A 21,518-nucleotide genomic window follows, 5' to 3' on the forward strand; every position below is an offset into this window, starting at 1 on the left:
TTCGGATCTTTTTTTTTCTTCCGGATGGTGAATTCAAAGACGTCCGGTCTTTATTATGGCGGGGTGATAGTGTCGTTTGATTCGATAAACGGAATTCGTTCTGACATTTCATTTGCGGTCAAATTATAGCGGGGGTTTGTTCAGATTCAGTGACGTACAGGCTATAGCGGATGAGTGTACTAGTGGATGCGAGTCATGAATCCGGTCGGAAGGTGTTTACTGGCCGTGAGCTACCCTTGGTGCACAAATATCGTTCCGACGATAACTTTTGATCCGCCCGTCAGATCGTAGCGATTCTTATATTGATTCGGGGGTACTCGGGAAGATTAATCGCGCGATGACAGCCCTTGCGGCCATCCGGCTTCCCGACATGCTCGGATCGTCCATCCGGTGTCATCTAGCAGGATTTTTTCGCACTTTCATTTAAACGGACTTCGTACGACAATGCGAGTGGAAACTCTTTATTACTTTGACAATGGAGAGGCATGCTGGGTGCGATCATACCAGCACAAATTCACTGGATCCCATCAGAACTCCGAAGTTAAGCGTGCTTGGGCGAGAGTAGTACTAGGATGGGTGACCTCCTGGGAAGTCCTCGTGTTGCACCCCTGTCACTTTTTTCGGCTATCTACCACTTTTTTCGAACAATCTTTCGGTTCTGGAACATCGATGCGAACTGAAACGCACGTTTAGTGCGACGCCTCCTACGTTTCGGTTGGGATCTTTTTATTTTCTGCCGGATAGTGAATTCAAATACGTCCGGTCTTTATTATGGCGGGGTGATAGTGTCGTTTGATTCGATAAACGGAATTCGTTCTGACATTTCATTTGCGGTCAAATTATAGCGGGGGTTTGTTCAGATTCAGTAACGTACAGGCTATAGCGGATGAGTGTACTAGTGGATGAAAGTCATGAATCCGGTCGGAAGGTGTTTACTGGCCGTGAGCTACCCTTGGTGCACAAATATCGTTCCGACGATAACTTTTGATCCGCCCGTCAGATCGTGGCGATTCTTATATTGATTCGGGGGTACTCGGGAAGATTAATCGCGCGATGACAGCCCTGGCGGTCATCCGGCTTTCCGACATGCTCGGATCGTCCATCCGGTGTCATCTAGCAGGATTTTTTCGCACTTTCATTTAAACGGACTTCGTACGACAATGCGAGTGGAAACTCTTTATTACTTTGACAATGGAGAGGCATGCTGGGTGCGATCATACCAGCACAAATGCACTGGATCCCATCAGAACTCCGAAGTTAAGCGTGCTTGCGCGAGAGTAGTACTAGGATGGGTGACCTCCTGGGAAGTCCTCGTGTTGCACCCCTGTCACTTTTTTCGGCTATCTACCACTTTTTTCGAACAATCTTTCGGTTCTGGAACATCGATGCGAACTGAAACGCACGTTTAGTGCGTCGCCTCCTACGTTTCGGTACGGATCTTTTTATTTTCTTCCGGATGGTGAATTCAAAGACGTCCGGTCTTTATTATGGCGGGGTGATAGTGTCGTTTGATTCGATAAACGGAATTCGTTCTGACATTTCATTTGCGGTCAAATTATAGCGGGGGTTTGTTGAGATTCAGTGACGTACAGGCTATAGCGGATGAGTGTACTAGTGGATGCGAGTCATGAATCCGGTCGGAAGGTGTTTACAGGCCGTGAGCTACCCTTGGTGCACAAATATCGTTCCGACGATAACTTTTGATCCGCCCGTCAGATCGTAGCGATTCTCATATTGATTCGGGGGTACTCGGGAAGATTAATCGCGCGATGACAGCCCTTGCGGTCATCCGGCTTCCCGACATGCTCGGATCGTCCATCCGGTGTCATCTAGCAGGATTTTTTCGCACTTTCATTTAAACGGACTTCGTACGACAATGCGAGTGGAAACTCTTTATTACTTTGACAATGGAGAGGCATGCTGGGTGCGATCATACCAGCACAAATGCACTGGATCCCATCAGAACTCCGAAGTTAAGCGTGCTTGGGCGAGAGTAGTACTAGGATGGGTGACCTCCTGGGAAGTCCTCGTGTTGCACCCCTGTCACTTTTTTCGGCTATCTACCACTTTTTTCGAACAATCTTTCGGTTCTGGAACATCGATGCGAACTGAAACGCACGTTTAGTGCGTCGCCTCCTACGTTTCGGTTCGGATCTTTTTATTTTCTTCCGGATGGTGAATTCAAAGACGTCCGGTCTTTATTATGGCGGGGTGATAGTGTCGTTTGATTCGATAAACGGAATTCGTTCTGACATTTCATTTGCGGTCAAATTATAGCGGGGGTTTGTTCAGATTCAGTGACGTACAGGCTATAGCGGATGAGTGTACTAGTGGATGCGAGTCATGAATCCGGTCGGAAGGTGTTTACTGGCCGTGAGCTACCCTTGGTGCACAAATATCGTTCCGACATAACTTTTGATCCGCCCGTCAGATCGTAGCGAATCTTATATTGATTCGGGGGTACTCGGGAAGATTAATCGCGCGATGACAGCCCTTGCGGCCATCCGGCTTCCCGACATACTCGGATCGTCCATCCGGTGTCATCTAGCAGGATTTTTTCGCACTTTCATTTAAACGGACTTCGTACGACAATGCGAGTGGAAACTCTTTATTACTTTGACAATGGAGAGGCATGCTGGGTGCGATCATACCAGCACAAATGCACTGGATCCCATCAGAACTCCGAAGTTAAGCGTGCTTGGGCGAGAGTAGTACTAGGATGGGTGACCTCCTGGGAAGTCCTCGTGTTGCACCCCTGTCACTTTTTTCGGCTATCTACCACTTTTTTCGAACAATCTTTCGGTTCTGGAACATCGATGCGAACTGAAACGCACGTTTAGTGCGACGCCTCCAACGTTTCGGTTGGGATCTTTTTATTTTCTGCCGGATAGTGAATTCAAATACGTCCGGTCTTTATTATGGCGGGGTGATAGTGTCGTTTGATTCGATAAACGGAATTCGTTCTGACATTTCATTTGCGGTCAAATTATAGCGGGGGTTTGTTTAGATTCAGTGACATACAAGCTATACCGGATGAGTGTACTAGTGGATGAAAGTCATGAATCCGGTCGGAAGGTGTTTACTGGCCGTGAGCTACCCTTGGTGCACAAATATCGTTCCGACGATAACTTTTGATCCGCCCGTCAGATCGTGGCGATTCTTATATTGATTCGGGGGTACTCGGGAAGATTAATCGCGCGATGACAGCCCTGGCGGTCATCCGGCTTTCCGACATGCTCGGATCGTCCATCCGGTGTCATCTAGCAGGATTTTTTCGCACTTTCATTTAAACGGACTTCGTACGACAATGCGAGTGGAAACTCTTTATTACTTTGACAATGGAGAGGCATGCTGGGTGCGATCATACCAGCACAAATGCACTGGATCCCATCAGAACTCCGAAGTTAAGCGTGCTTGGGCGAGAGTAGTACTAGGATGGGTGACCTCCTGGGAAGTCCTCGTGTTGCACCCCTGTCACTTTTTTCGGCTATCTACCACTTTTTTCGAACAATCTTTCGGTTCTGGAACATCGATGCGAACTGAAACGCACGTTTAGTGCGTCGCCTCCTACGTTTCGGTACGGATCTTTTTATTTTCTTCCGGATGGTGAATTCAAAGACGTCCGGTCTTTATTATGGCGGGGTGATAGTGTCGTTTGATTCGATAAACGGAATTCGTTCTGACATTTCATTTGCGGTCAAATTATAGCGGGGGTTTGTTTAGATTCAGTGACGTACAGGCTATAGCGGATGAGTGTACTAGTGGATGCGAGTCATGAATCCGGTCGGAAGGTGTTTACAGGCCGTGAGCTACCCTTGGTGCACAAATATCGTTCCGACGATAACTTTTGATCCGCCCGTCAGATCGTAGCGATTCTCATATTGATTCGGGGGTACTCGGGAAGATTAATCGCGCGATGACAGCCCTTGCGGTCATCCGGCTTCCCGACATGCTCGGATCGTCCATCCGGTGTCATCTAGCAGGATTTTTTCGCACTTTCATTTAAACGGACTTCGTACGACAATGCGAGTGGAAACTCTTTATTACTTTGACAATGGAGAGGCATGCTGGGTGCGATCATACCAGCACAAATGCACTGGATCCCATCAGAACTCCGAAGTTAAGCGTGCTTGGGCGAGAGTAGTACTAGGATGGGTGACCTCCTGGGAAGTCCTCGTGTTGCACCCCTGTCACTTTTTTCGGCTATCTACCACTTTTTTCGAACAATCTTTCGGTTCTGGAACATCGATGCGAACTGAAACGCACGTTTAGTGCGTCGCCTCCTACGTTTCGGTTCGGATCTTTTTATTTTCTTCCGGATGGTGAATTCAAAGACGTCCGGTCTTTATTATGGCGGGGTGATAGTGTCGTTTGATTCGATAAACGGAATTCGTTCTGACATTTCATTTGCGGTCAAATTATAGCGGGGGTTTGTTCAGATTCAGTGACGTACAGGCTATAGCGGATGAGTGTACTAGTGGATGCGAGTCATGAATCCGGTCGGAAGGTGTTTACTGGCCGTGAGCTACCCTTGGTGCACAAATATCGTTCCGACGATAACTTTTGATCCGCCCGTCAGATCGTAGCGATTCTCATATTGATTCGGGGGTACTCGGGAAGATTAATCGCGCGATGACAGCCCTTGCGGTCATCCGGCTTCCCGACATGCTCGGATCGTCCATCCGGTGTCATCTAGCAGGATTTTTTCGCACTTTCATTTAAACGGACTTCGTACGACAATGCGAGTGGAAACTCTTTATTACTTTGACAATGGAGAGGCATGCTGGGTGCGATCATACCAGCACAAATGCACTGGATCCCATCAGAACTCCGAAGTTAAGCGTGCTTGCGCGAGAGTAGTACTAGGATGGGTGACCTCCTGGGAAGTCCTCGTGTTGCACCCCTGTCACTTTTTTCGGCTATCTACCACTTTTTTCGAACAATCTTTCGGTTCTGGAACATCGATGCGAACTGAAACGCACGTTTAGTGCGTCGCCTCCTACGTTTCGGTACGGATCTTTTTATTTTCTTCCGGATGGTGAATTCAAAGACGTCCGGTCTTTATTATGGCGGGGTGATAGTGTCGTTTGATTCGATAAACGGAATTCGTTCTGACATTTCATTTGCGGTCAAATTATAGCGGGGGTTTGTTCAGATTCAGTGACGTACAGGCTATAGCGGATGAGTGTACTAGTGGATGCGAGTCATGAATCCGGTCGGAAGGTGTTTACAGGCCGTGAGCTACCCTTGGTGCACAAATATCGTTCCGACGATAACTTTTGATCCGCCCGTCAGATCGTAGCGATTCTCATATTGATTCGGGGGTACTCGGGAAGATTAATCGCGCGATGACAGCCCTTGCGGTCATCCGGCTTCCCGACATGCTCGGATCGTCCATCCGGTGTCATCTAGCAGGATTTTTTCGCACTTTCATTTAAACGGACTTCGTACGACAATGCGAGTGGAAACTCTTTATTACTTTGACAATGGAGAGGCATGCTGGGTGCGATCATACCAGCACAAACGCACTGGATCCCATCAGAACTCCGAAGTTAAGCGTGCTTGGGCGAGAGTAGTACTAGGATGGGTGACCTCCTGGGAAGTCCTCGTGTTGCACCCCTGTCACTTTTTTCGGCTATCTACCACTTTTTTCGAACAATCTTTCGGTTCTGGAACATCGATGCGAACTGAAACGCACGTTTAGTGCGTCGCCTCCTACGTTTCGGTTCGGATCTTTTTATTTTCTTCCGGATGGTGAATTCAAAGACGTCCGGTCTTTATTATGGCGGGGTGATAGTGTCGTTTGATTCGATAAACGGAATTCGTTCTGACATTTCATTTGCGGTCAAATTATAGCGGGGGTTTGTTCAGATTCAGTGACGTACAGGCTATAGCGGATGAGTGTACTAGTGGATGCGAGTCATGAATCCGGTCGGAAGGTGTTTACTGGCCGTGAGCTACCCTTGGTGCACAAATATCGTTCCGACATAACTTTTGATCCGCCCGTCAGATCGTAGCGAATCTTATATTGATTCGGGGGTACTCGGGAAGATTAATCGCGCGATGACAGCCCTTGCGGCCATCCGGCTTCCCGACATACTCGGATCGTCCATCCGGTGTCATCTAGCAGGATTTTTTCGCACTTTCATTTAAACGGACTTCGTACGACAATGCGAGTGGAAACTCTTTATTACTTTGACAATGGAGAGGCATGCTGGGTGCGATCATACCAGCACAAATGCACTGGATCCCATCAGAACTCCGAAGTTAAGCGTGCTTGGGCGAGAGTAGTACTAGGATGGGTGACCTCCTGGGAAGTCCTCGTGTTGCACCCCTGTCACTTTTTTCGGCTATCTACCACTTTTTTCGAACAATCTTTCGGTTCTGGAACATCGATGCGAACTGAAACGCACGTTTAGTGCGACGCCTCCAACGTTTCGGTTGGGATCTTTTTATTTTCTGCCGGATAGTGAATTCAAATACGTCCGGTCTTTATTATGGCGGGGTGATAGTGTCGTTTGATTCGATAAACGGAATTCGTTCTGACATTTCATTTGCGGTCAAATTATAGCGGGGGTTTGTTTAGATTCAGTGACATACAAGCTATACCGGATGAGTGTACTAGTGGATGAAAGTCATGAATCCGGTCGGAAGGTGTTTACTGGCCGTGAGCTACCCTTGGTGCACAAATATCGTTCCGACGATAACTTTTGATCCGCCCGTCAGATCGTGGCGATTCTTATATTGATTCGGGGGTACTCGGGAAGATTAATCGCGCGATGACAGCCCTGGCGGTCATCCGGCTTTCCGACATGCTCGGATCGTCCATCCGGTGTCATCTAGCAGGATTTTTTCGCACTTTCATTTAAACGGACTTCGTACGACAATGCGAGTGGAAACTCTTTATTACTTTGACAATGGAGAGGCATGCTGGGTGCGATCATACCAGCACAAATGCACTGGATCCCATCAGAACTCCGAAGTTAAGCGTGCTTGGGCGAGAGTAGTACTAGGATGGGTGACCTCCTGGGAAGTCCTCGTGTTGCACCCCTGTCACTTTTTTCGGCTATCTACCACTTTTTTCGAACAATCTTTCGGTTCTGGAACATCGATGCGAACTGAAACGCACGTTTAGTGCGTCGCCTCCTACGTTTCGGTACGGATCTTTTTATTTTCTTCCGGATGGTGAATTCAAAGACGTCCGGTCTTTATTATGGCGGGGTGATAGTGTCGTTTGATTCGATAAACGGAATTCGTTCTGACATTTCATTTGCGGTCAAATTATAGCGGGGGTTTGTTTAGATTCAGTGACGTACAGGCTATAGCGAATGAGTGTACTAGTGGATGCGAGTCATGAATCCGGTCGGAAGGTGTTTACAGGCCGTGAGCTACCCTTGGTGCACAAATATCGTTCCGACGATAACTTTTGATCCGCCCGTCAGATCGTAGCGATTCTCATATTGATTCGGGGGTACTCGGGAAGATTAATCGCGCGATGACAGCCCTTGCGGTCATCCGGCTTCCCGACATGCTCGGATCGTCCATCCGGTGTCATCTAGCAGGATTTTTTCGCACTTTCATTTAAACGGACTTCGTACGACAATGCGAGTGGAAACTCTTTATTACTTTGACAATGGAGAGGCATGCTGGGTGCGATCATACCAGCACAAATGCACTGGATCCCATCAGAACTCCGAAGTTAAGCGTGCTTGGGCGAGAGTAGTACTAGGATGGGTGACCTCCTGGGAAGTCCTCGTGTTGCACCCCTGTCACTTTTTTCGGCTATCTACCACTTTTTTCGAACAATCTTTCGGTTCTGGAACATCGATGCGAACTGAAACGCACGTTTAGTGCGTCGCCTCCTACGTTTCGGTTCGGATCTTTTTATTTTCTTCCGGATGGTGAATTCAAAGACGTCCGGTCTTTATTATGGCGGGGTGATAGTGTCGTTTGATTCGATAAACGGAATTCGTTCTGACATTTCATTTGCGGTCAAATTATAGCGGGGGTTTGTTCAGATTCAGTGACGTACAGGCTATAGCGGATGAGTGTACTAGTGGATGCGAGTCATGAATCCGGTCGGAAGGTGTTTACTGGCCGTGAGCTACCCTTGGTGCACAAATATCGTTCCGACGATAACTTTTGATCCGCCCGTCAGATCGTAGCGATTCTTATATTGATTCGGGGGTACTCGGGAAGATTAATCGCGCGATGACAGCCCTTGCGGCCATCCGGCTTCCCGACATGCTCGGATCGTCCATCCGGTGTCATCTAGCAGGATTTTTTCGCACTTTCATTTAAACGGACTTCGTACGACAATGCGAGTGGAAACTCTTTATTACTTTGACAATGGAGAGGCATGCTGGGTGCGATCATACCAGCACAAATGCACTGGATCCCATCAGAACTCCGAAGTTAAGCGTGCTTGCGCGAGAGTAGTACTAGGATGGGTGACCTCCTGGGAAGTCCTCGTGTTGCACCCCTGTCACTTTTTTCGGCTATCTACCACTTTTTTCGAACAATCTTTCGGTTCTGGAACATCGATGCGAACTGAAACGCACGTTTAGTGCGTCGCCTCCTACGTTTCGGTACGGATCTTTTTATTTTCTTCCGGATGGTGAATTCAAAGACGTCCGGTCTTTATTATGGCGGGGTGATAGTGTCGTTTGATTCGATAAACGGAATTCGTTCTGACATTTCATTTGCGGTCAAATTATAGCGGGGGTTTGTTGAGATTCAGTGACGTACAGGCTATAGCGGATGAGTGTACTAGTGGATGCGAGTCATGAATCCGGTCGGAAGGTGTTTACAGGCCGTGAGCTACCCTTGGTGCACAAATATCGTTCCGACGATAACTTTTGATCCGCCCGTCAGATCGTAGCGATTCTCATATTGATTCGGGGGTACTCGGGAAGATTAATCGCGCGATGACAGCCCTTGCGGTCATCCGGCTTCCCGACATGCTCGGATCGTCCATCCGGTGTCATCTAGCAGGATTTTTTCGCACTTTCATTTAAACGGACTTCGTACGACAATGCGAGTGGAAACTCTTTATTACTTTGACAATGGAGAGGCATGCTGGGTGCGATCATACCAGCACAAATGCACTGGATCCCATCAGAACTCCGAAGTTAAGCGTGCTTGGGCGAGAGTAGTACTAGGATGGGTGACCTCCTGGGAAGTCCTCGTGTTGCACCGCTGTCACTTTTTTCGGCTATCTACCACTTTTTTCGAACAATCTTTCGGTTCTGGAACATCGATGCGAACTGAAACGCACGTTTAGTGCGTCGCCTCCTACGTTTCGGTTCGGATCTTTTTATTTTCTTCCGGATGGTGAATTCAAAGACGTCCGGTCTTTATTATGGCGGGGTGATAGTGTCGTTTGATTCGATAAACGGAATTCGTTCTGACATTTCATTTGCGGTCAAATGATAGCGGGGGTTTGTTCAGATTCAGTGACGTACAGGCTATAGCGGATGAGTGTACTAGTGGATGCGAGTCATGAATCCGGTCGGAAGGTGTTTACTGGCCGTGAGCTACCCTTGGTGCACAAATATCGTTCCGACATAACTTTTGATCCGCCCGTCAGATCGTAGCGAATCTTATATTGATTCGGGGGTACTCGGGAAGATTAATCGCGCGATGACAGCCCTCGCGGCCATCCGGCTTCCCGACATACTCGGATCGTCCATCCGGTGTCATCTAGCAGGATTTTTTCGCACTTTCATTTAAACGGACTTCGTACGACAATGCGAGTGGAAACTCTTTATTACTTTGACAATGGAGAGGCATGCTGGGTGCGATCATACCAGCACAAATGCACTGGATCCCATCAGAACTCCGAAGTTAAGCGTGCTTGGGCGAGAGTAGTACTAGGATGGGTGACCTCCTGGGAAGTCCTCGTGTTGCACCCCTGTCACTTTTTTCGGCTATCTACCACTTTTTTCGAACAATCTTTCGGTTCTGGAACATCGATGCGAACTGAAACGCACGTTTAGTGCGACGCCTCCAACGTTTCGGTTGGGATCTTTTTATTTTCTGCCGGATAGTGAATTCAAATACGTCCGGTCTTTATTATGGCGGGGTGATAGTGTCGTTTGATTCGATAAACGGAATTCGTTCTGACATTTCATTTGCGGTCAAATTATAGCGGGGGTATGTTTAGATTCAGTGACATACAAGCTATACCGGATGAGTGTACTAGTGGATGAAAGTCATGAATCCGGTCGGAAGGTGTTTACTGGCCGTGAGCTACCCTTGGTGCACAAATATCGTTCCGACGATAACTTTTGATCCGCCCGTCAGATTGTGGCGATTCTTATATTGATTCGGGGGTACTCGGGAAGATTAATCGCGCGATGACAGCCCTGGCGGTCATCCGGCTTTCCGACATGCTCGGATCGTCCATCCGGTGTCATCTAGCAGGATTTTTTCGCACTTTCATTTAAACGGACTTCGTACGACAATGCGAGTGGAAACTCTTTATTACTTTGACAATGGAGAGGCATGCTTGGTGCGATCATACCAGCACAAATGCACTGGATTCCATCAGAACTCCGAAGTTAAGCGTGCTTGGGCGAGAGTAGTACTAGGATGGGTGACCTCCTGGGAAGTCCTCGTGTTGCACCCCTGTCACTTTTTTCGGCTATCTACCACTTTTTTCGAACAATCTTTCGGTTCTGGAACATCGATGCGAACTGAAACGCACGTTTAGTGCGTCGCCTCCTACGTTTCGGTACGGATCTTTTTATTTTCTTCCGGATGGTGAATTCAAAGACGTCCGGTCTTTATTATGGCGGGGTGATAGTGTCGTTTGATTCGATAAACGGAATTCGTTCTGACATTTCATTTGCGGTCAAATTATAGCGGGGGTTTGTTTAGATTCAGTGACGTACAGGCTATAGCGGATGAGTGTACTAGTGGATGCGAGTCATGAATCCGGTCGGAAGGTGTTTACAGGCCGTGAGCTACCCTTGGTGCACAAATATCGTTCCGACGATAACTTTTGATCCGCCCGTCAGATCGTAGCGATTCTCATATTGATTCGGGGGTACTCGGGAAGATTAATCGCGCGATTACAGCCCTTGCGGTCATCCGGCTTCCCGACATGCTCGGATCGTCCATCCGGTGTCATCTAGCAGGATTTTTTCGCACTTTCATTTAAACGGACTTCGTACGACAATGCAAGTGGAAACTCTTTATTACTTTGACAATGGAGAGGCATGCTGGGTGCGATCATACCAGCACAAATGCACTGGATCCCATCAGAACTCCGAAGTTAAGCGTGCTTGGGCGAGAGTAGTACTAGGATGGGTGACCTCCTGGGAAGTCCTCGTGTTGCACCCCTGTCACTTTTTTCGGCTATCTACCACTTTTTTCGAACAATCTTTCGGTTCTGGAACATCGATGCGAACTGAAACGCACGTTTAGTGCGTCGCCTCCTACGTTTCGGTTCGGATCTTTTTATTTTCTTCCGGATGGTGAATTCAAAGACGTCCGGTCTTTATTATGGCGGGGTGATAGTGTCGTTTGATTCGATAAACGGAATTCGTTCTGACATTTCATTTGCGGTCAAATTATAGCGGGGGTTTGTTCAGATTCAGTGACGTACAGGCTATAGCGGATGAGTGTACTAGTGGATGCGAGTCATGAATCCGGTCGGAAGGTGTTTACTGGCCGTGAGCTACCCTTGGTGCACAAATATCGTTCCGACGATAACTTTTGATCCGCCCGTCAGATCGTAGCGATTCTTATATTGATTCGGGGGTACTCGGGAAGATTAATCGCGCGATGACAGCCCTTGCGGCCATCCGGCTTCCCGACATGCTCGGATCGTCCATCCGGTGTCATCTAGCAGGATTTTTTCGCACTTTCATTTAAACGGACTTCGTACGACAATGCGAGTGGAAACTCTTTATTACTTTGACAATGGAGAGGCATGCTGGGTGCGATCATACCAGCACAAATGCACTGGATCCCATCAGAACTCCGAAGTTAAGCGTGCTTGGGCGAGAGTAGTACTAGGATGGGTGACCTCCTGGGAAGTCCTCGTGTTGCACCCCTGTCACTTTTTTCGGCTATCTACCACTTTTTTCGAACAATCTTTCGGTTCTGGAACATCGATGCGAACTGAAACGCACGTTTAGTGCGACGCCTCCAACGTTTCGGTTGGGATCTTTTTATTTTCTGCCGGATAGTGAATTCAAATACGTCCGGTCTTTATTATGGCGGGGTGATAGTGTCGTTTGATTCGATAAACGGAATTCATTCTGACATTTCATTTGCGGTCAAATTATAGCGGGGGTTTGTTTAGATTCAGTGACGTACAAGCTATACCGGATGAGTGTACTAGTGGATGAAAGTCATGAATCCGGTCGGAAGGTGTTTACTGGCCGTGAGCTACCCTTGGTGCACAAATATCGTTCCGACGATAACTTTTGATCCGCCCGTCAGATCGTGGCGATTCTTATATTGATTCGGGGGTACTCGGGAAGATTAATCGCGCGATGACAGCCCTGGCAGTCATCCGGCTTTCCGACATGCTCGGATCGTCCATCCGGTGTCATCTAGCAGGATTTTTTCGCACTTTCATTTAAACGGACTTCATACGACAATGCGAGTGGAAACTCTTTATTACTTTGACAATGGAGAGGCATACTGGGTGCGATCATACCAGCACAAATGCACTGGATCCCATCAGAACTCCGAAGCTAAGCGTGCTTGGGCGAGAGTAGTACTAGGATGGGTGACCTCCTGGGAAGTCCTCGTGTTGCACCCCTGTCACTTTTTTCGGCTTTCTACCACTTTTTTCGAACAATCTTTCGGTTCTGGAACATCGATGCGAACTGAAACGCACGTTTAGTGCGTCGCCTCCTACGTTTCGGTACGGATCTTTTTATTTTCTTCCGGATGGTGAATTCAAAGACGTCCGGTCTTTATTATGGCGGGGTGATAGTGTCGTTTGATTCGATAAACGGAATTCGTTCTGACATTTCATTTGCGGTCAAATTATAGCGGGGGTTTGTTTAGATTCAGTGACGTACAGGCTATAGCGGATGAGTGTACTAGTGGATGCGAGTCATGAATCCGGTCGGAAGGTGTTTACTGGCCGTGAGCTACCCTTGGTGCACAAATATCGTTCCGACGATAACTTTTGATCCGCCCGTCAGATCGTAGCGATTCTTATATTGATTCGGGGGTACTCGGGAAGATTTATCGCGCGATGACAGCCCTAGCGGTCATCCGGCTTCCCGACATGCTCGGATCGTCCATCCGGTGTCATCTAGCAGGATTTTTTCGCACTTTCATTTAAACGGACTTCGTACGACAATGCGAGTGGAAACTCTTTATTACTTTGACAATGGAGAGGCATGCTGGGTGCGATCATACCAGCACAAATGCACTGGATCCCATCAGAACTCCGAAGTTAAGCGTGCTTGGGCGAGAGTAGTACTAGGATGGGTGACCTCCTGGGAAGTCCTCGTGTTGCACCCCTGTCACTTTTTTCGGCTATCTACCACTTTTTTCGAACAATCTTTCGGTTCTGGAACATCGATGCGAACTGAAACGCACGTTTAGTGCGTCGCCTCCTACGTTTCGGTACGGATCTTTTTATTTTCTTCCGGATGGTGAATTCAAAGACGTCCGATCTTTATTATGGCGGGGTGATAGTGTCGTTTGATTCGATAAACGGAATTCGTTCTGACATTTCATTTGCGGTCAAATTATAGCGGGGGTTTGTTTAGATTCAGTGACGTACAGGCTATAGCGGATGAGTGTACTAGTGGATGCGAGTCATGAATCCGGTCGGAAGGTGTTTACAGGCCGTGAGCTACCCTTGGTGCACAAATATCGTTCCGACGATAACTTTTGATCCGCCCGTCAGATCGTAGCGATTCTCATATTGATTCGGGGGTACTCGGGAAGATTAATCGCGCGATGACAGCCGTTGCGGTCATCCGGCTTCCCGACATGCTCGGATCGTCCATCCGGTGTCATCTAGCAGGATTTTTTCGCACTTTCATTTAAACGGACTTCGTACGACAATGCGAGTGGAAACTCTTTATTACTTTGACAATGGAGAGGCATGCTGGGTGCGATCATACCAGCACAAATGCACTGGATCCCATCAGAACTCCGAAGTTAAGCGTGCTTGGGCGAGAGTAGTACTAGGATGGGTGACCTCCTGGGAAGTCCTCGTGTTGCACCCCTGTCACTTTTTTCGGCTATCTACCACTTTTTTCGAACAATCTTTCGGTTCTGGAACATCGATGCGAACTGAAACGCACGTTTAGTGCGTCGCCTCCTACGTTTCGGTTCGGATCTTTTTATTTTCTTCCGGATGGTGAATTCAAAGACGTCCGGTCTTTATTATGGCGGGGTGATAGTGTCGTTTGATTCGATAAACGGAATTCGTTCTGACATTTCATTTGCGGTCAAATTATAGCGGGGGTTTGTTCAGATTCAGTGACGTACAGGCTATAGCGGATGAGTGTACTAGTGGATGCGAGTCATGAATCCGGTCGGAAGGTGTTTACTGGCCGTGAGCTACCCTTGGTGCACAAATATCGTTCCGACGATAACTTTTGATCCGCCCGTCAGATCGTAGCGATTCTTATATTGATTCGGGGGTACTCGGGAAGATTAATCGCGCGATGACAGCCCTTGCGGCCATCCGGCTTCCCGACATGCTCGGATCGTCCATCCGGTGTCATCTAGCAGGATTTTTTCGCACTTTCATTTAAACGGACTTCGTACGACAATGCGAGTGGAAACTCTTTATTACTTTGACAATGGAGAGGCATGCTGGGTGCGATCATACCAGCACAAATGCACTGGATCCCATCAGAACTCCGAAGTTAAGCGTGCTTGGGCGAGAGTAGTACTAGGATGGGTGACCTCCTGGGAAGTCCTCGTGTTGCACCCCTGTCACTTTTTTCGGCTATCTACCACTTTTTTCGAACAATCTTTCGGTTCTGGAACATCGATGCGAACTGAAACGCACGTTTAGTGCGACGCCTCCAACGTTTCGGTTGGGATCTTTTTATTTTCTGCCGGATAGTGAATTCAAATACGTCCGGTCTTTATTTTGGCGGGGTGATAGTGTCGTTTGATTCGATAAACGGAATTCGTTCTGACATTTCATTTGCGGTCAAATTATAGCGGGGGTTTGTTTAGATTCAGTGACGTACAGGCTATAGCGGATGAGTGTACTAGTGGATGCGAGTCATGAATCCGGTCGGAAGGTGTTTACAGGCCGTGAGCTACCCTTGGTGCACAAATATCGTTCCGACAATAACTTTTGATCCGCCCGTCAGATCGTAGCGATTCTCATATTGATTCGGGGGTACTCGGGAAGATTAATCGCGCGATGACAGCCGTTGCGGTCATCCGGCTTCCCGACATGCTCGGATCGTCCATCCGGTGTCATCTAGCAGGATTTTTTCGCACTTTCATTTAAACGGACTTCGTACGACAATGCGAGTGGAAACTCTTTATTACTTTGACAATGGAGAGGCATGCTGGGTGCGATCATACCAGCACAAATGCACTGGATCCCATCAGAACTCCGAAGTGAAGCGTGCTTGGGCGAGAGTAGTACTAGGATGGGTGACCTCCTGGGAAGTCCTCGTGTTGCACCCCTGTCACTTTTTTCGGCTATCTACCACTTTTTTCGAACAATCTTTCGGTTCTGGAACATCGATGCGAACTGAAACGCACGTTTAGTGCGTCGCCTCCTACGTTTCGGTTCGGATCTTTTTATTTTCTTCCGGATGGTGAATTCAAAGACGTCCGGTCTTTATTATGGCGGGGTGATAGTGTCGTTTGATTCGATAAACGGAATTCGTTCTGACATTTCATTTGCGGTCAAATTATAGCGGGGGTTTGTTTAGATTCAGTGACGTACAGGCTATAGCGGATGAGTGTACTAGTGGATGCGAGTCATGAATCCGGTCGGAAGGTGTTTACTGGCCGTGAGCTACCCTTGGTGCACAAATATCGTTCCGACGATAACTTTTGATCCGCCCGTCAGATCGTAGCGATTCTTATATTGATTCGGGGGTACTCGGGAAGATTTATCGCGCGATGACAGCCCTAGCGGTCATCCGGCTTCCCGACATGCTCGGATCGTCCATCCGGTGTCATCTAGCAGGATTTTTTCGCACTTTCATTTAAACGGACTTCGTACGACAATGCGAGTGGAAACTCTTTATTACTTTGACAATGGAGAGGCATGCTGGGTGCGATCATACCAGCACAAATGCACTGGATCCCATCAGAACTCCGAAGTTAAGCGTGCTTGGGCGAGAGTAGTACTAGGATGGGTGACCTCCTGGGAAGTCCTCGTGTTGCACCCCTGTCACTTTTTTCGGCTATCTACCACTTTTTTCGAACAATCTTTCGGTTCTAGAACATCGATGCGAACTGAAACGCACGTTTAGTGCGTCGCCTCCTACGTTTCGGTTCGGATCTTTTTATTTTCTTCCGGATGGTGAATTCAAAGACGTCCGGTCTTTATTATGGCGTGGTGATAGTGTCGTTTGATTCGATAAACGGAATTCGTTCTGACATTTCATTTGCGGTCAAATTATAGCGGGGGTTTGTTCAGATTCAGTGACGTACAGGCTATAGCGGATGAGTGTACTAGTGGATGCGAGTCATGAATCCGGTCGGAAGGTGTTTACTGGCCGTGAGCTACCCTTGGTGCACAAATATCGTTCCGACGATAACTTTTGATCCTCCCGTCAGATCGTAGCGATTCTTATATTGATTCGGGGGTACTCGGGAAGATTACTCGCGCGATGACAGCCCTTGCGGCCATCCGGCTTCCCAACATGCTCGGATCGTCCATCCGGTGTCATCTAGCAGGATTTTTTCGCACTTTCATTTAAACGGACTTCGTACGACAATGCGAGTGGAAACTCTTTATTACTTTGACAATGGAGAGGCATGCTGGGTGCGATCATACCAGCACAAATGCACTGGATCCCATCAGAACTCCGAAGTTAAGCGTGCTTGGGCGAGAGTAGTACTAGGATGGGTGACCTCCTGGGAAGTCCTCGTGTTGCACCCCTGTCACTTTTTTCGGCTATCTACCACTTTTTTCGAACAATCTTTCGGTTCTGGAAGATCGATGCGAACTGAAACGCACGTTTAGTGCGACGCCTCCAACGTTTCGGTTGGGATCTTTTTATTTTCTGCCGGATAGTGAATTCAAATACGTCCGGTCTTTATTATGGCGGGGTGATAGTGTCGTTTGATTCGATAAACGGAATTCGTTCTGACATTTCATTTGCGGTCAAATTATAGCGGGGGTTTGTTTAGATTCAGTGACGTACAAGCTATACCGGATGAGTGTACTAGTGGATGAAAGTCATGAATCCGGTCGGAAGGTGTTTACTGGCCGTGAGCTACCCTTGGTGCACAAATATCATTCCGACGATAACTTTTGATCCGCCCGTCAGATCGTGGCGATTCTTATATTGATTCGGGGGTACTCGGGAAGATTAATCGCGCGATGACAGCCCTGGCGGTCATCCGGCTTTCCGACATGCTCGGATCGTCCATTCGGTGTCATCTAGCAGGATTTTTTCGCACTTTCATTTAAACCGACTTCGTACGACAATGCGAGTGGAAACTCTTTATTACTTTGACAATGGAGAGGCATGCTGGGTGCGATCATACCAGCACAAATGCACTGGATCCCATCAGAACTCCGAAGTTAAGCGTGCTTGGGCGAGAGTAGTACTAGGATGGGTGACCTCCTGGGAAGTCCTCGTGTTGCACCCCTGTCACTTTTTTCGGCTATCTACCACTTTTTTCGAACAATCTTTCGGTTCTGGAACATCGATGCGAACTGAAACGCACGTTTAGTGCGTCGCCTCCTACGTTTCGGTACGGATCTTTTTATTTTCTTCCGGATGGTGAATTCAAAGACGTCCGGTCTTTATTATGGCGGGGTGATAGTGTCGTTTGGTTCGATAAACGGAATTCGTTCTGACATTTCATTTGCGGTCAAATTATAGCGGGGGTTTGTTTAGATTCAGTGACGTACAGGCTATAGCGGATGAGTGTACTAGTGGATGCGAGTCATGAATCCGGTCGGAAGGTGTTTACTGGCCGTGAGCTACCCTTGGTGCACAAATATCGTTCCGACGATAACTTTTGATCCGCCCGTCAGATCGTAGCGATTCTTATATTGATTCGGGGGTACTCGGGAAGATTTATCGCGCGATGACAGCCCTTGCGGTCATCCGGCTTCCCGACATGCTCGGATCGTCCATCCGGTGTCATCTAGCAGGATTTTTTCGCACTTTCATTTAAACGGACTTCGTACGACAATTCGAGTGGAAACTCTTTATTACTTTGACAATGGAGAGGCATGCTGGGTGGGATCATACCAGCACAAATGCACTGGATCCCATCAGAACTCCGAAGTTAAGCGTGCTTGGGCGAGAGTAGTACTAGGATGGGTGACCTCCTGGGAAGTCCTCGTGTTGCACCCCTGTCACTTTTTTCGGCTATCTACCACTTTTTTCGAACAATATTTCGGTTCTGGAACATCGATGCGAACTGAAACGCACGTTTAGTGCGTCGCCTCCTACGTTTCGGTTCGGATCTTTTTATTTTCTTCCGGATGGTGAATTCAAAGACGTCCGGTCTTTATTATGGCGGGGTGATAGTGTCGTTTGATTCGATAAACGGAATTCGTTCTGACATTTCATTTGCGGTCAAATTATAGCGGGGGTTTGTTCAGATTCAGTGACGTACAGGCTATAGCGGATGAGTGTACTAGTGGATGCGAGTAATGAATCCGGTCTGTTTACTGGCCGTGAGCTACCCTTGGTGCACAAATATCGTTCCGACGATAACTTTTGATCCGCCCGTCAGATCGTGGCGATTCTTATATTGATTCGGGGGTACTCGGGAAGAATCATCGCGCGTTGACAGCCCGGGCACTCATCTGGCTTTCCGACATGCTCGGATCGTCCATCCGGTGTCATCTAGCAGGATTTTTTCGCACTTTCATTTAAACGGACTTCGTACGACAATGCGAGTGGAAACTCTTTATTATATTGACAATGGAGAGGCATGCTGGGTGCGATCATACCAGCACAAATGCACTGGATCCCATCAGAACTCCGAAGTTAAGCGTGCTTGGGCGAGAGTAGTACTAGGATGGGTGACCTCCTGGGAAGTCCTCGTGTTGCACCCCTGTCACTTTTTTCGAACAATCTTTCGGTTCTGGAACATCGATGCGAACTGAAACGCACGTTTAGTGCGACGCCTCCAACGTTTCGGTTGGGATCTTTTTATTTTCTGCCGGATAGTGAATTCAAATACGTCCGGTCTTTATTATGGCGGGGTGATAGTGTCGTTTGATTCGATAAACGGAATTCGTTCTGACATTTCATTTGCGGTCAAATTATAGCGGGGGTTTGTTTAGATTCAGTGACGTACAAGCTATACCGGATGAGTGTACTAGTGGATGAAAGTCATGAATCCGGTCGGAAGGTGTTTACTGGCCGTGAGCTACCCTTGGTGCACAAATATCGTTCCGACGATAACTTTTGATCCGCCCGTCAGATCGTGGCGATTCTTATATTGATTCGGGGGTACTCGGGAAGATTTATCGCGCGATGACAGCCCTTGCGGTCATCCGGCTTCCCGACATGCTCGGATCGTCCATCCGGTGTCATCTAGCAGGATTTTTTCGCACTTTCATTTAAACGGACTTCGTACGACAATGCGAGTGGAAACTCTTTATTACTTTGACAATGGAGAGGCATGCTGGGTGCGATCATACCAGCACAAATGCACTGGATCCCATCAGAACTCCGAAGTTAAGCGTGCTTGGGCGAGAGTAGTACTAGGATGGGTGACCTCCTGGGAAGTCCTCGTGTTGCACCCCTGTCACTTTTTTCGGCTATCTACCACTTTTTTCGAACAATCTTTCGGTTCTGGAACATCGATGCGAACTGAAACGCACGTTTAGTGCGTCGCCTCCTACGTTTCGGTTCGGATCTTTTTATTTTCTTCCGGATGGTGAATTCAAAGACGTCCGGTCTTTATTATGGCGGGGTGATAGTGTCGTTTGATTCGATAAACGGAATTCGTTCTGACATTTCATTTGCGGTCAAATTATAGCGGGGGTTTGTTCAGATTCAGTGACGTACAGGCTATAGCGGATGAGTGTACTAGTGGATGCGAGTCATGAATCCGGTCGGAAGGTGTTTACTGGCCGTGAGCTACCCTTGGTGCACAAATATCGTTCCGACGATAACTTTTGATCCGCCCGTCAGATCGTGGCGATTCTTATATTGATTCGGGGGTACTCGGGAAGATTCATCGCGCGATGACAGCCCTAGCGGTCATCCGGCTTTCCGACATGCTCGGATCGTCCATCCGGTGTCATCTAGCAGGATTTTTTCGCACTTTCATTTAAACGGACTTCGTACGACAATGCGAGTGGAAACTCTTTATTACTTTGACAATGGAGAGGCATGCTGGGTGCGATCATACCAGCACAAATGCACTGGATCCCATCAGAACTCCGAAGTTAAGCGTGCTTGGGCGAGAGTAGTACTAGGATGGGTGACCTCCTGGGAAGTCCTCGTGTTGCACCCCTGTCACTTTTTTCGGCTATCTACCACTTTTTTCGAACAATCTTTCGGTTCTGGAACATCGATGTGAACTGAAACGCACGTTTAGTGCGTCGCCTCCTACGTTTCGGTTCGGATCTTTTTATTTTCTTCCGGATGGTGAATTCAAAGACGTCCGGTCTTTATTATGGCGGGGTGATAGTGTCGTTTGATTCGATAAACGGAATTCGTTCTGACATTTCATTTGCGGTCAAATTATAGCGGGGGTTTGTTCAGATTCAGTGACGTACAGGCTATAGCGGATGAGTGTACTAGTGGATGCGAGTCATGAATCCGGTCGGAAGGTGTTTACTGGCCGTGAGCTACCCTTGGTGCACAAATATCGTTCCGACGATAACTTTTGATCCGCCCGTCAGATCGTGGCGATTCTTATATTGATTCGGGGGTACTCGGGAAGATTCATCGCGCGATGACAGCCCTGGCAGTCATCCGGCTTTCCGACATGCTCGGATCGTCCATCCGGTGTCATCTAGCAGGATTTTTTCGCACTTTCATTTAAACGGACTTCGTACGACAATGCGAGTGGAAACTCTTTATTACTTTGACAATGGAGAGGCATGCTGGGTGCGATCATACCAGCACAAATGCACTGGATCCCATCAGAACTCCGAAGTTAAGCGTGCTTGGGCGAGAGTAGTACTAGGATGGGTGACCTCCTGGGAAGTCCTCGTGTTGCACCCCTGTCACTTTTTTCGGCTATCTACCACTTTTTTCGAACAATCTTTCGGTTCTGGAACATCGATGCGAACTGAAACGCACGTTTAGTGCGTCGCCTCCTACGTTTCGGTTCGGATCTTTTTATTTTCTTCCGGATGGTGAATTCAAAGACGTCCGGTCTTTATTATGGCGGGGTGA

At 48.0% G+C, this 21,518-nt stretch overlaps 30 non-coding genes across 30 annotated transcripts; all 30 read left to right on the forward strand.

Moving 5' to 3' along the window:
* The first annotated feature begins 490 nt into the window (after nt 1-490).
* Nucleotides 491-609, forward strand: LOC143873307 (5S ribosomal RNA). The gene has a single exon (XR_013248022.1). It is a non-coding gene; the product is annotated as a 5S ribosomal RNA (ribosomal RNA).
* A 597-nt stretch (nt 610-1,206) lies between these two features.
* On the forward strand, nt 1,207-1,325 carry LOC143874442 (5S ribosomal RNA). The gene has a single exon (XR_013249121.1). It is a non-coding gene; the product is annotated as a 5S ribosomal RNA (ribosomal RNA).
* A 597-nt stretch (nt 1,326-1,922) lies between these two features.
* LOC143872352 (5S ribosomal RNA) lies at nt 1,923-2,041 on the forward strand. The gene has a single exon (XR_013247104.1). It is a non-coding gene; the product is annotated as a 5S ribosomal RNA (ribosomal RNA).
* Nucleotides 2,042-2,637: 596 nt separating this feature from the next.
* Nucleotides 2,638-2,756, forward strand: LOC143872353 (5S ribosomal RNA). Its single transcript, XR_013247105.1, has one exon. It is a non-coding gene; the product is annotated as a 5S ribosomal RNA (ribosomal RNA).
* A 597-nt stretch (nt 2,757-3,353) lies between these two features.
* On the forward strand, nt 3,354-3,472 carry LOC143872354 (5S ribosomal RNA). The gene has a single exon (XR_013247106.1). It is a non-coding gene; the product is annotated as a 5S ribosomal RNA (ribosomal RNA).
* Nucleotides 3,473-4,069: 597 nt separating this feature from the next.
* LOC143872355 (5S ribosomal RNA) lies at nt 4,070-4,188 on the forward strand. The gene has a single exon (XR_013247107.1). It is a non-coding gene; the product is annotated as a 5S ribosomal RNA (ribosomal RNA).
* Nucleotides 4,189-4,785: 597 nt separating this feature from the next.
* On the forward strand, nt 4,786-4,904 carry LOC143874443 (5S ribosomal RNA). Its single transcript, XR_013249122.1, has one exon. It is a non-coding gene; the product is annotated as a 5S ribosomal RNA (ribosomal RNA).
* A 597-nt stretch (nt 4,905-5,501) lies between these two features.
* Nucleotides 5,502-5,620, forward strand: LOC143872883 (5S ribosomal RNA). The gene has a single exon (XR_013247610.1). It is a non-coding gene; the product is annotated as a 5S ribosomal RNA (ribosomal RNA).
* A 596-nt stretch (nt 5,621-6,216) lies between these two features.
* Nucleotides 6,217-6,335, forward strand: LOC143872356 (5S ribosomal RNA). Its single transcript, XR_013247108.1, has one exon. It is a non-coding gene; the product is annotated as a 5S ribosomal RNA (ribosomal RNA).
* A 597-nt stretch (nt 6,336-6,932) lies between these two features.
* Nucleotides 6,933-7,051, forward strand: LOC143872357 (5S ribosomal RNA). Its single transcript, XR_013247109.1, has one exon. It is a non-coding gene; the product is annotated as a 5S ribosomal RNA (ribosomal RNA).
* Nucleotides 7,052-7,648: 597 nt separating this feature from the next.
* Nucleotides 7,649-7,767, forward strand: LOC143872358 (5S ribosomal RNA). The gene has a single exon (XR_013247110.1). It is a non-coding gene; the product is annotated as a 5S ribosomal RNA (ribosomal RNA).
* Nucleotides 7,768-8,364: 597 nt separating this feature from the next.
* On the forward strand, nt 8,365-8,483 carry LOC143874444 (5S ribosomal RNA). The gene has a single exon (XR_013249123.1). It is a non-coding gene; the product is annotated as a 5S ribosomal RNA (ribosomal RNA).
* Nucleotides 8,484-9,080: 597 nt separating this feature from the next.
* LOC143873758 (5S ribosomal RNA) lies at nt 9,081-9,199 on the forward strand. The gene has a single exon (XR_013248458.1). It is a non-coding gene; the product is annotated as a 5S ribosomal RNA (ribosomal RNA).
* Nucleotides 9,200-9,795: 596 nt separating this feature from the next.
* Nucleotides 9,796-9,914, forward strand: LOC143872359 (5S ribosomal RNA). The gene has a single exon (XR_013247111.1). It is a non-coding gene; the product is annotated as a 5S ribosomal RNA (ribosomal RNA).
* Nucleotides 9,915-10,511: 597 nt separating this feature from the next.
* On the forward strand, nt 10,512-10,630 carry LOC143874181 (5S ribosomal RNA). Its single transcript, XR_013248869.1, has one exon. It is a non-coding gene; the product is annotated as a 5S ribosomal RNA (ribosomal RNA).
* Nucleotides 10,631-11,227: 597 nt separating this feature from the next.
* LOC143872361 (5S ribosomal RNA) lies at nt 11,228-11,346 on the forward strand. Its single transcript, XR_013247113.1, has one exon. It is a non-coding gene; the product is annotated as a 5S ribosomal RNA (ribosomal RNA).
* Nucleotides 11,347-11,943: 597 nt separating this feature from the next.
* LOC143872362 (5S ribosomal RNA) lies at nt 11,944-12,062 on the forward strand. The gene has a single exon (XR_013247114.1). It is a non-coding gene; the product is annotated as a 5S ribosomal RNA (ribosomal RNA).
* A 597-nt stretch (nt 12,063-12,659) lies between these two features.
* LOC143873079 (5S ribosomal RNA) lies at nt 12,660-12,778 on the forward strand. The gene has a single exon (XR_013247802.1). It is a non-coding gene; the product is annotated as a 5S ribosomal RNA (ribosomal RNA).
* Nucleotides 12,779-13,375: 597 nt separating this feature from the next.
* On the forward strand, nt 13,376-13,494 carry LOC143872364 (5S ribosomal RNA). Its single transcript, XR_013247115.1, has one exon. It is a non-coding gene; the product is annotated as a 5S ribosomal RNA (ribosomal RNA).
* Nucleotides 13,495-14,091: 597 nt separating this feature from the next.
* LOC143872365 (5S ribosomal RNA) lies at nt 14,092-14,210 on the forward strand. The gene has a single exon (XR_013247116.1). It is a non-coding gene; the product is annotated as a 5S ribosomal RNA (ribosomal RNA).
* Nucleotides 14,211-14,807: 597 nt separating this feature from the next.
* On the forward strand, nt 14,808-14,926 carry LOC143872366 (5S ribosomal RNA). Its single transcript, XR_013247117.1, has one exon. It is a non-coding gene; the product is annotated as a 5S ribosomal RNA (ribosomal RNA).
* A 597-nt stretch (nt 14,927-15,523) lies between these two features.
* LOC143873241 (5S ribosomal RNA) lies at nt 15,524-15,642 on the forward strand. The gene has a single exon (XR_013247961.1). It is a non-coding gene; the product is annotated as a 5S ribosomal RNA (ribosomal RNA).
* Nucleotides 15,643-16,239: 597 nt separating this feature from the next.
* On the forward strand, nt 16,240-16,358 carry LOC143872367 (5S ribosomal RNA). The gene has a single exon (XR_013247118.1). It is a non-coding gene; the product is annotated as a 5S ribosomal RNA (ribosomal RNA).
* A 597-nt stretch (nt 16,359-16,955) lies between these two features.
* On the forward strand, nt 16,956-17,074 carry LOC143872368 (5S ribosomal RNA). The gene has a single exon (XR_013247119.1). It is a non-coding gene; the product is annotated as a 5S ribosomal RNA (ribosomal RNA).
* Nucleotides 17,075-17,671: 597 nt separating this feature from the next.
* LOC143872369 (5S ribosomal RNA) lies at nt 17,672-17,790 on the forward strand. The gene has a single exon (XR_013247120.1). It is a non-coding gene; the product is annotated as a 5S ribosomal RNA (ribosomal RNA).
* Nucleotides 17,791-18,387: 597 nt separating this feature from the next.
* On the forward strand, nt 18,388-18,506 carry LOC143873635 (5S ribosomal RNA). Its single transcript, XR_013248337.1, has one exon. It is a non-coding gene; the product is annotated as a 5S ribosomal RNA (ribosomal RNA).
* Nucleotides 18,507-19,097: 591 nt separating this feature from the next.
* Nucleotides 19,098-19,216, forward strand: LOC143872370 (5S ribosomal RNA). The gene has a single exon (XR_013247121.1). It is a non-coding gene; the product is annotated as a 5S ribosomal RNA (ribosomal RNA).
* A 577-nt stretch (nt 19,217-19,793) lies between these two features.
* LOC143872371 (5S ribosomal RNA) lies at nt 19,794-19,912 on the forward strand. The gene has a single exon (XR_013247122.1). It is a non-coding gene; the product is annotated as a 5S ribosomal RNA (ribosomal RNA).
* A 597-nt stretch (nt 19,913-20,509) lies between these two features.
* On the forward strand, nt 20,510-20,628 carry LOC143872373 (5S ribosomal RNA). Its single transcript, XR_013247124.1, has one exon. It is a non-coding gene; the product is annotated as a 5S ribosomal RNA (ribosomal RNA).
* A 597-nt stretch (nt 20,629-21,225) lies between these two features.
* Nucleotides 21,226-21,344, forward strand: LOC143872374 (5S ribosomal RNA). Its single transcript, XR_013247125.1, has one exon. It is a non-coding gene; the product is annotated as a 5S ribosomal RNA (ribosomal RNA).
* The last annotated feature ends 174 nt before the right edge of the window (nt 21,345-21,518 follow it).

The sequence above is a fragment of the Tasmannia lanceolata genome, unplaced genomic scaffold (genome assembly GCF_043159265.1).
Source record: "Tasmannia lanceolata isolate RefF3 unplaced genomic scaffold, GAP_Taslan_0.1 ptg000003l, whole genome shotgun sequence".
In the NCBI taxonomy this organism is placed as follows: domain Eukaryota; kingdom Viridiplantae; phylum Streptophyta; class Magnoliopsida; order Canellales; family Winteraceae; genus Tasmannia; species Tasmannia lanceolata.